This window comes from Protopterus annectens, chromosome 1.part0 (assembly GCF_019279795.1).
Source record: "Protopterus annectens isolate FY-2018-M chromosome 1.part0, PAN1.0, whole genome shotgun sequence".
NCBI lineage: Eukaryota > Metazoa > Chordata > Ceratodontiformes > Protopteridae > Protopterus > Protopterus annectens.
Window position 1 is genome coordinate 191,164,980 of NC_056725.1, and position 11,999 is coordinate 191,176,978.

The following is an 11,999-nucleotide window of genomic DNA, read 5'->3' on the forward strand; positions in this document are numbered from 1 at the left end:
CTGAGGTACATCCAAAATGGGTTATCATGCTCAATGGGATTGATGAGTGATGAGTAAAGGGGCACAATAACCTCAGTCTGTTTAGATGCGAACCCTTAAGTATTCAGATGGCCTACATAGATGGATGTCGTAACTACTTCACGGATATGATTATCAAAGGAGAGATCACTATCTAATTTAGTCCCCGCATGCCCATTACGTCGTCTGAATTATAGTGTCTGCCACTCATGTGTTAATATGTGTGTGTGTGTAGTTTCCCAAAATGGAATGACCATGCAGTATGTGGCCTTTAGCTGGAGGCCATGACTCTGACACCATGTGTTGGTCTATGTGAGGCCCCTTGAAGGACATCTCTGACAGTTGGACTGTCAGTTATGGCTCCCAGTTTGCAGTAATCGCCAAACATGGTCTGCTGTAGTCCACCTGTGTTAGCCCGTACCTCTGAGAAGTATATGGCAAACAGTAGGGGTTCCAGGACTGAGTCCTGTGGGACACCAGTTGTGACTGGTCAAGAGTTGGACCTGGAGGCTGCTAGGCTTACCATGTGGGTTCTGTGTGTAAGCCTGTTAGCAAACCAACCTGTGATGTATGGGTGTATGTACTGGCTGGTGATTGTAGAAATAATACCTGAGTGGGGAATGGTGTCAAAACCCTTGGCGAGGTCCAGGTAGTATGTGTGAACTACCACACCCCACACCTAAAGTCTGGGTGACTGTAAGATGTCAAACAGGTTCAGTAGACATGATCTGCACTCAGTCAAGCTGACCTGGGTTGGGTCAAGTGTCTGGAGGTTACCATTATCTATGTTAATGAGTGCCATGAGGATGCACTCCATAACCGTGCAGATCAGGCTACTCAGGCTTATGGGGTGGTAGTTACCATGGTCAGTTGTGTCACCACCTTGGTGGAGTGGAATAGCTGTTGCCATACACCGCTGAATGGGCATGTAGCCTGTGTAGAGGCTGATGTTGAATTGTTATATTAGGCGGGGGGGCGGTCACTTTGTCTTATAGTGCCTGCAGGATGCAGTCTGGTACACCATCTGCCTCCATTGATGCTCTGTCATGCCATTTGAAAGGGCCATTACCACCTGTATGTCTCAGATGTCTGGGATACTGTACATTTTGGTATAGTTGTGGGCCCTCTAGGGGGTGACATTTGTACCGAATGTATCATCAAGTGTGTTGGTGATATCAGTAGGGTCAGTATATCAGTGCAATATTGCACCAGCACAGTGCAAATCTGTGTGTTACTGCTTAGATCCTTGACATAGCCAAAGAAGCCTTTGTGGTCATCTTCTGAATCCATGCCTATTTACCTGTGGATGTCAGCCTTGGATGATTACATGAGTAACATAAGTGTCTTGCTAATACTGGTCACGGTTGTCTGCATGTCTTGGGATTTGCTGTTGTTCTGGACTACTGTCCTACTTCTGTTGTATAGCCTGTATATTGAAGGGGTTCAGCAGACTGGTGTCCTTGTGTAGTAGTAGCGAGTCCTGGTTTACCATTGATGGCATGACCCATACATCTTTGTAGGTGCTTATAGACCGCATTTGTAATTTTGTCTGTCTCTTGAGCAGTGTCATCCCTGCGCATGGGGGCTGTGAACCCTCCCACCTCTGTCATTAGTACTGTGAATTTAGCTGTAGGAAAGTATTCACTGTGTGTTCCTTGGGTGGGGGAGATGGTTGGGAGTGGAAATCATCAGTGAATAGTTCATGGTCAAATCTAAACAGTGACCAGTTTACCTCTGCTGTAGTGCACCTGTTGCACAGGTCAGTGATTACCACTTCTAGTATGTTTTCACCTCTCGTTAATCCGTCTACCAACTGATACAGGCCATATGAGGTGATAAATCCCAGGAAATGATGGGCCTGGAAGTGAACACTTGAGTAGGTTATTCAGTTAAGTGTAGGGTAGCCGACAATGATCAATAACAGGGTGTCTGATAGGACTGTCATGTTTACCACTGTCTCCAGATAACTGTAGTGGTGCTCCTGGGTCATGGAGGATTATCTGTAGCAGCTCACAGTTTGCATTGCAGTCATGGCTGATGTTAGCTGCACATGGATGATCACAGAGGTATCATCCTGCCCCACTACCTTGGAGGTGTAGGTATCCCAGATGAATATGGATACATCCCCTCCATGTTTGTGCCAGTCCATGTTCAGTGGCTGAAATGTGTGTTATGGGTTGTAGTCTGGTAGTGCCGGTGTGCTCACAGGAGCCTTATGCAGGTCCCCGTCACAGAATAAATGTAGATGTTGTCCATACTGAGGGGTGCTGTGAGTGCATGCATGTTGTGAGTACTACCCCTGGTGTTGAGTAGCCTAACCCTCATTGATTCCGCTATTGTGCAGTTCATGGAGGTGAGATTCACCTCTGAGACCTGCCTAAAAAGGGCACCATGGGGGTGCCAATAGCCTTGCCAAGCATTCCAAAGCCTTAGGCTGACACATGCAAGTTGGTATGGCATTGTTGCAGGCATGTATCCCATCTGTGCTTGTGTCCCATCTTTCCTGTAGGTAACCTACTGGTAAGCAATACAAAGCCTGAAACCTATACAAGTCCACTAGCTTCCAAGATAGGCTTTTGGAGTGATTATGTATCAGTAGTCTGTATGCTCTTACTGTACTTAACTGTTGTCTGACTACATGCTGATTTTACACTGTATATTGTGATCAGAAAACTCTGTATAATCACATATGATGTTGGAGATGGCCTGCACTGTAGAGGTTCACAGATAGGTAGTAGGCTATCTGCCCAAGGGCATTTAGAAGCATAGCTACAGTGTGGTGGCTTTATCTGCACCATTGATGAAGTAACTGAGCCTCTGTCAAGCATAGCCAATGAAGTGATTCCTGGCAGAGTTGCTGGAAGCTGTTGAAGACTGGGGTGCTGTAGGGTGATAGGGGCACATAGTGATCTCAAAAGGGCATGTTAACATGACAACCCAACAGCATTCAATTTTCCCAACAGGTCTTGCAGCTATAAAACTGGAGTGGCTCCCCCACACCATGGCTGTATGTTTCTGGGACACATGATCCCAGGGGTGTATATACTGTTGCCCAGTCACACATCAAGGTTTGCCCTGAAGTGTGTCAGTGAGAGGCTATGCCAAATGTAGTTAGGATGTTAATGTATAGTCTCCCAATTCATGTATGTCAGTATTTCGAGAAGCTCACTAGGTGTGGGTGGCTCTGCCTGTTGTGTAGCCAAGCTTACACATAGGATTCATGGGCATAGGAAAAAGGCAGAAGGAACATTAATGTCAATAGTGTAATGGCTGCAGCATTTGCATAATATCTGTGCAGTCGTGGTTCAAATCCCAATAAAGTCAGAGATGTTTTACATGTTACATAGTATACCTTAACCACAGCTTGCATATATAGGTAGTATTCCACAGAATAATAAACATTTGGAACACACATGCACCCATGTGTGCTGGAGAGTACAGTTAACAGACAATGTAATGTTATGTAAGCACATAGTGAGATGTTACGTCACTGAAATGTATATATCCTGAGTAGTTAGCAGAAGTGGCCATATTTGTGTGCACAGGTTGTAGGATGTAAAGTTTGTTTAACTGTGTACAACCGCTGGTATAATGTCACACAAACTCCTTTAAACCTGCTTACAACTGCTTAAATTAGCCTTATTCTGTAGTAAAACATGTCTAATACATCACAGGTGTTGAACCCTGGACCATGCACACCATAGTCATGGGACCTACCACTAAACCATCTAATCTGTATACATGGTAAGTGGTCATTAGACTACACCTTATACTACAAGCATTTCACAGTACAGACCACAAATGGGACAGTCACTTTGTGTACATATGCACAGTACATTGAAATGAACTGTAATGTGTGAATCAACCTATACAAGTCTACATATGTATAAGTGTTACAAATTAATACTAAATATATCTATATATATATATATATATATATATATATATATATATATATATATACATACATACATGTCACTGATGTGTGCACATAGATACACACACATATATATATATATATATATATATATATATATGTATATATATATATATATATATATATATATATATATATATATATATATATATATATATATATATATATATATATAAACATCTATAACACACTTTGTGACACAGAAGCATTCCAAATGGATAGAAGTGTACACAAAACACATGCAACTCTGGTATTATAACTATTAATATTAACCTAATTCCCCATAAAAGCAATGGTTGCTGTGTATGTGGAGATTGGTGTGGGAGAGGACCACTGGCTAATGGAATATGCATCAAGGAGGGCCTGTGTTGGATGTTCATTACATGAACTGGGGGGGTACACATGGACTATGGGCACAATGTAAAAAGGACACAAAACAAGAACCATTCTCATCCATAATACACCCTGTCAGGTCACATTGCAACACTGACTTCAACAAACATATGAACATTAACAGGTTTCATACATATGTACACCAACTGACTTACACATTTGTTTGCAGTAGTGAGGAACGGCTGTAGTACACTATACATACTAAACACCATAAAAGTTGTACATATCTCAGATGCCTCAGTGATAAAGCCAGTGATTGTGGTGTTCATGGTCCCGGTTTCAATACCTGGAAGGACTGTTACGTCATTATGAGGTCCCGAATAAGGGATGATGGATGCAGGGTGATTAAAGCACTTTTAAGCAGATGTTAGCAGGTTATTGTGCCAGTAAGCAGCGGTTAAACATGACTACACAGATAAGCGCCACACAGGTTTAACCTTTGCTGAACATTGCGCAGATCATGGGCAAAGCCTCTCACAACCGCTGAAATGTGCATTAATCCACCTTGCACTACCAGTGACTGCCCTGAGAGGTAAAATACCACTGCTAGGATTAGAACATGCAGCCATGTACACAATCTTCACAATAACCTACCACTAAGTTACCTGAGATATACAAACAGCAGTTGTGTATTCTGACAGGTTAAAACACAAAAGGGAGGATTGTGTGGAACAAGGACAAACCACCATGTACCCAATGAAAGGTGTATGCTATATATATATATATATATATATATATATATATATATATATATATATATATATATATATATGTATATATATATATATATATATATATGTATATATATATATATATATATATATATATATATATATATATATAAATCAACATATATATAGAGAGAGCGAGGGAGAGAGGATGATATATGTCGATATATAGAGATATACATATATATGTAGATATATAGATAAGTTAACAACATCTACACAACCATGGAGATACATATAAATGGGATACCTACCAAATACCGAATGCTTGACATATCGACGCCCGTAATCACAAGGCTTAAAGACCGAAAGACCACAGTACCAAAACACCAGAAGTGCGAGTTTTTAAAATCCCGATGCTAAGGGCCTTTTAGTTAGTGCTTCTGGTGTTGCGGTTCAGGTAGGTTACTGTGTGTAAGTGTGTTTCTGAGGGCTTTAGTGTGTGTAAGCGTGTGTTCTGAGTGTGTTGTGTGTTTCTGGGGGACTGTAACGTGTGGGTTTGCTTTGTGTGTCTGTGCAATCTTGGAGGTAGAATATTAAAGTGGGGGGGTGTGGTGGATGCAGCCACCCACATGGGGGGTGTAGGGGGGGCTTACTCACCTGCTCATACGTAGTGTAGGATGATTTGTTTGGATGTGGTGGGTAGCAGTGTGTCTATGTATGCGTGTGTGTGTGTTCTGTGTTTGTGTTACTTTCGCGGGTTTGACTGTCGTGAGTTTGAGTGTTCGGTAATGTGGGGTTTCAGAGTCTGCGCCTGGTACTGTGGGCATCGGAAATGTGTGTGTTCGGGATTCCATAGGTATCCCGTATACAGCGGTTGAAGTGTTCATATATGAGTATAACATAGACCATAGCAATCACACATTCTGCCACAACCAAACTATATGAACAAAGGATATGGAGAGTATATGCCTATACACTATTACAAATATGTGCTATGGACATGAGGCAAAGATAGGTTTACCACCTGTCCCACTTTCCGAGTGACAGCCCCTCTTTGGGCGGTTGTGTCCTGACCAAAAATATTAAAAATGGCAAATGTCCTGAGATTGTAGGACATAATTATGTCCCATATTTTATGTAATAGTTGCATAAAATAGTTATTTCTGTATCTAAAATACCTAAATGTTACAAGAAACAGAATAAGCAACTAAACTGCTACAATAATAAGCTTTTATTTAGGCAAAAAAGTAAAGTTCTTTCCTTTGTACTGACCATAGGTATGTGTCAGCCTGTAAAATCTGATGTGTGTCCCAAAAATGTCCCACTATGGCCATTTGAAAAGGTGGTAACCCTAGCCAAAGAGGGTAAGTCACCAACACATCTCCAATGACTGCAAATACCTATGACAGAAATACACAGATAGCTTTCATGTAGCAACACTTTATTAATTCTGATGTATTGCCGAAAGGATTCAAGGACTAACATCACCTGCATGCTAAACTCATTACAGCCGAGTGACGTCTCCAGGCGTTTCTGCAGTTACACCCTACTGCTTCTCTAGGCGTCAAATATTGCCTGTTCATATTTGCATTAATAATTCTAAAACCATGTTACATACAAGGTATTGGAAAATTTTATCTTGAAGCATACATAATAGCAAACACAATTGTATTGATATATGACCTCTGTCAATGGGTATTTGTTAAAAATGTAAGGTGATAACTTAAATTTTTAAATGCTGAAGCCACGCCCACTAGGAGTTAAAGGTACACACTCAAAAGAGCTCTACTGGAGGGAATGAGTCAGCCTGCAATTACCATAGTTCACTAAAGGATAGGTGTTCAAATAGGGAAGGAACCCTCACACACATATCAAATATGTATAAAAGCAGTTCCTACACACCTGCATCTGCTATGTACACCCACCAACATCTCCCCACACCCAAACAAATTACAATACAAACTGTAATAACATCACAAATCATTCACTCACTGTACGACATCTGCAGAAGCCTTAACATACCTTGTCAGAGACACACTAACATGGCCCTATGTGAAATAGTTGCTGTTATACAATGGAACAGCTGCTGATGTTACAGGGTTTGTTTACTCTAATCCCGTTTCAGAGGGTTGTGTGTACCCCAGGCAGTGTTACCAATTACTGATTAACAGCACAGTATGATACACATTTACACCAAACCAAAGATGTCTGGTGAGCACACTGTAAACCACCTAACATTATACGCATAGCCATACAGCCTTGAGCTGCTCAAACATCCTTGCCAGACTGAAACATCTGCAGAAGTATCAGGTACAAACAAACCCTGCACAAGTAGCAATGTTCTGAAATATAATAGCTGTACTCACATGTAGAACAACATCTTCTAGACATGACACACAATCCACGGGAGTCACAAAGCTAATATATTTCTGTGTGTCTCCATATAGCTGTTGCAATGTATCACAAACAACACATCCAGGCCGTCTTCCTCGAAAGTAAGGCAAAGGGACAACGCCCAAGTGGAGTACTCAATTATACACCACTGTTGCCATGGTATTGGCTAATGGAGTAGCTGCACAGCTGATGTGCATGTAATTAACTAATTTGGAACATCAATTGGTGGTCAGGATAGCACATGTTACTGATATTTAACTATAAAAGGATGGCTTGTCACACATTCAAACCATCTGTATATACTAGCAGAACATTGCAAAGAAGATTGAAACACAAACTGAAAAAGATTGAAATAACAGTCAACGACACCTCGGGTTACTAATAAGGTATGTAGAACACTCAGTATGTCTGTGAGTGTAGTACCTGTTCTGTAATAATTAAAGTGTACGCAATGCATATAGTGGAAACAGTTATCTTGTAGTGATGTATTGTTGAACATAGTAATGCTTGTAGTATTTATGTGTGTACTGCTGTAGGTCACAAGGCAAACACCTCATACACCACAAGGGATGCGATATAAGGGCTTTGAACCTGGCTATTCCTCTCCAGCCATTGTCAGTGGCAGGGTCAGTCCAACAAGTACGTGCTATAACAGGGGATAATATATGTTGATATATTGTAACAGTAGGCATATGTATGGGTGTATTACTGAGAATAACATTTCGAAGGTTGACCTACTGTGCAATTATAATTTGCATTGTGGGGTATTGTGCCAATAACTGTGTAATGTGCAGTATTGTAGGCAGATATGTATTACATTTTACATAGCATTACTGTTATGTTAGGCAAACATTAGTTACGTCTATTGGCATTTACAATCCACAATAACAGGATACATATGACTTGTAGTCACCCGACAGTTTATCAGCATGATAGCAAAGTAAAATGGAAGAGCTAGTTAACTATCCATGCACATAAGACATGTAATAGGTTCATAGGTAGGTACTAGGCTGTCTGCCCAAGGGCATTTATAAGCCTAGCTAGAGTGTGTTGGCTTCCGCCACCCCCTTAGGTTAGTTCCCTGTGCCTCTGAACAGCAGAGCCATTAGTTCCCTGCTCCTCTCTCCAGTAGAGCCACTGCAGTGATCCCCGGGGTACATGTCTGTCTCCCATCCATGCATCAAGGTTTCTCTTGCTAGTGAGGGGCCCTGCCTGATGTACATTGGAATCATGTTCCAAAGCATGGGGAGTCTCTGGGTCAGGAATCTATCCCTCCAGCATGTCCTAGTTATCGTTGTGGTTAGGTTTATATCCCTAGAGCATGTGGCTCTCAGGGGCTTTTGTTTAGGTGGAGCATATCCACCAATACTGGGTTGGACATGGGCCTTGTATGTCAAGCAGAGATCACCTCTGAGTATGCGGTATACAACCGAGTACAGCTGGAGTTTCTTTAGTTGAGCTGCATAGGTCATCTGTTTGAGGTCAGTAATCCTCTTGGTGTGGTACTTTTGTGATCTTTCAAGCTGTTGCAATTGTCTTGTAAGGTGCATCCCAAATGGGGTGTTGTATTTTTTAATGGGTCTAATAAGTCATGAGTAAAGAGGCACAATGGCCTCCTTTGTTCTGGATGTGAACCCATTTGAGATTGGGGGGGCCACGTAGAAGGATATTCTAACCACCTTGGCAATATAGTTATCAAAGGAGAAATTGCTATCTACTTGGGTTCCCAGATCCCTTATTACCTTTTCTGTATGTAGGGGACTACCACCTATGTGGTAGTCCACGGGGAATTAGTTTTATCCAAAGGAGATGACTATGACCTTTTTGGCATTCAGCTTGGGGCCATGATATTGACACCAGGTATCCGTTTCAGTGAGACCCTGCTGGAGGGTGTCTGTATCAGCTGGGGAACCAATTACGGCCCCTAGTTTGCAGTCATCTGCAAACCTTTTCAGCCAAAGTCCTCCTGTGCTTGCCTGTACCTCAGAGAAGTATATACCGAGCATGAGGGGTCCTAGGACTGAGACCTGGGGGACGCCACTTGTAACTGGGTTACAGTCAGACCTAGGGTATGCAACTCTCACTGTGTGGGTTCTGTCCGTGAGTCACTTTGCAAACCATCTCGTAACATAGGGGTTAATGTTCAGGTGGATGCGTATGTCGATAATACCAGAATGGGGAATGGTGTTGAAAGTCTTTGAGAGGTCAAGGTAGGCTCTGCGGACCGCCTTACCCTCATCTAATGCCTTGGTAACTGTCTCAAAGAAGTCCACCAGGTTTAGGGGGCATAGTCTGCCCTTAACAAAGCCAAACTGGGTAGTGTCAAAGGTTTGGAGGTACCCAATGTCTCTGTGAATGAGGTCCATGATGATGTGCTCCATAGCCTTGCAGACTAGGCTAGTCAGGCTTATAGGGCAATAGTTCCCGTGGTCTGTTGTGGCGCTACCTTTGTGGAGTGGGATAACTGTTGCTGGGAGCCATTCAGTGGGCACAAAGCCTGATGTGAGGCTATTATTGAACATGGTGCTTAAGTGGGGAGCCAGTTTGTACTGAAGTTTATGTAAAATGCAGCCTGGGATGTTGTCCGGTCCCATGGATGCTGTGATTTTGGCTTTAGAGAGTGCAGCCTTTACCTGCATAGTTGTGATTACAGGGACTCTGCATTCTTCCTGTATAGATATGGGCCCTTTAGGGGGTGAGAGGGGGGTAAAGTTAGCACTGAACCTATCTGCCAGGATGTTGGCAATATCAGTTGGTTCTGTAATTTTCGTGATTTGTGCTGTAACTCAGAGCAGATCTGGGTGTTGCCATCAAGATTCTTGACATAGCTATAGAATGCTTTGTGGTTGTCCTTAGAATTAGTGGCAATTTTGTTTTTGTAGCTAGCTTTGGAGGATCTTATAAGAAATCTCAGCTTCTTACTGAGGCTGATCAGGGAGCTCCTCCACTCATGGGATTGTACTCTCTTTTGCAACAGTTTCTTCCTTCTGTTGTACAGTTTGTTTATGGCAGGGGACCACCAGATTGGCTTCCTTGATTTTGAGGATAGCATCTTGGTTCTGTTTTGGATAGCATGATCCATGCACTTGTGTAAGTGCTTATAGAGTGCATTTGTGTAGGATTCAGCAGTTGTAACTGTATTGTCTATCTGCATGGGTGTCATGAAGTTCACCACTTCTGTCTTAAGAAGCATGAAGTTGGCTTTGGAGAAATATTTTACTGTGGTTTCCTTAATGGGGGGTGGGGGCAGGATGTGGATATCAAGGGTGATTAGCTTATGGTTGGATCAGACCAACGAGGAGTTGACTTCAGGTGTGGAACACTGGTCACATGTTGGTAATGACTAGGTCTAGGATATTGTTGCCCCTGGTGGGGGTGTGGATAAGTTGATCCAGGACATTGGATTTTATGAATTCCAGAAAGCGTTGAGCTAATGAGTTGGTACACGAGTAGTTTTCTCAGTTAATGGTGGGGTAGTTGAAGTAACCCATTATTAGGGTGTTTGGCTGAACCCTAATATTTTCCAGTACATCAAGAAAAGAGGAGTGGGAATCCTGGGGCATGGCAGGGGATCTGTAGCAAGCTACAATTTGGATTGCAGTTTTGCCCAAAGTTAGTTGCACTTGGGTAACTTGGATGCATTGTGCTGAGCAACTAGCCTGGAGGTGTGGATATCCTTAATGAGTATGGACACACCTCCGCCTTTGGTGTTTTGGTCCAGGTTACATGGCCGAAAAGTGTGGTATGAGTTATAGCCTGGTAGTGCAGGGGTGCTCTCTGAAGTCTTGAGCGAGGTCTCAGTCACTGGACAGATATCGATGTTCTCCATTTTAAGGAGTGCCTCGAGTGAGTGCAATTTGAGATTTAGACTTCTAGCATTGAGGAGCATTACCCTCAGTTTTTGCTTGCCTGTTCCTGTTATGGTGGTGAATTTGTTATTTGAACCTTGCCTAAAAAAGGCACTATAGGGGCAGCAAGAGCCTTAGCCAGTATCCGGAATCCTAGGGGCGACAGGTGCAGGCCATCTGTGGCAAAGCATCGTGGTCTGTCGACCATGTCATCCCAAGCAGACAGATGCTGGATCCCCTTAGAATGACACCAGAAGCTTAGCCAATTGTTGAAGTCAATCATTTTGTCCTTGTACTGTGGTATCATTCTGGGCGATGGCAGAATGCTACTCAGGGCTAAGGTCATACTTGCCTGTGCTACAAGATCATAGAGCTCTTCCATATCGCTTTTCATGTAGTCCAGAGAGGTACATCTCAGGTCATTCACACCAACATGGACAATGACAGAGTCATATTTGTACTTGTTGTGGAGTGACCTGAGTGCGTGGGTTATGTGGTGGATCCTGGCACCCAACAGGCAGCTGACAGTAACCTTCTCCTTGTTTAGCCTGGTGAGTGGGACATCAGTGTGCCTGACTATAGAGTCACCTATGACTAGTGTGTTGGGTACGTTGTTTTGCCTTATTGGCTATGGTTGAGTGTCACACTGAGTCTGTGGGCTATGTGTCATTTGGGTTGTGTTGGGGGATGGAGGCTACTTGTGTTTCTGCTTTGGAGGTCTCTGTTGCATAGACAGAT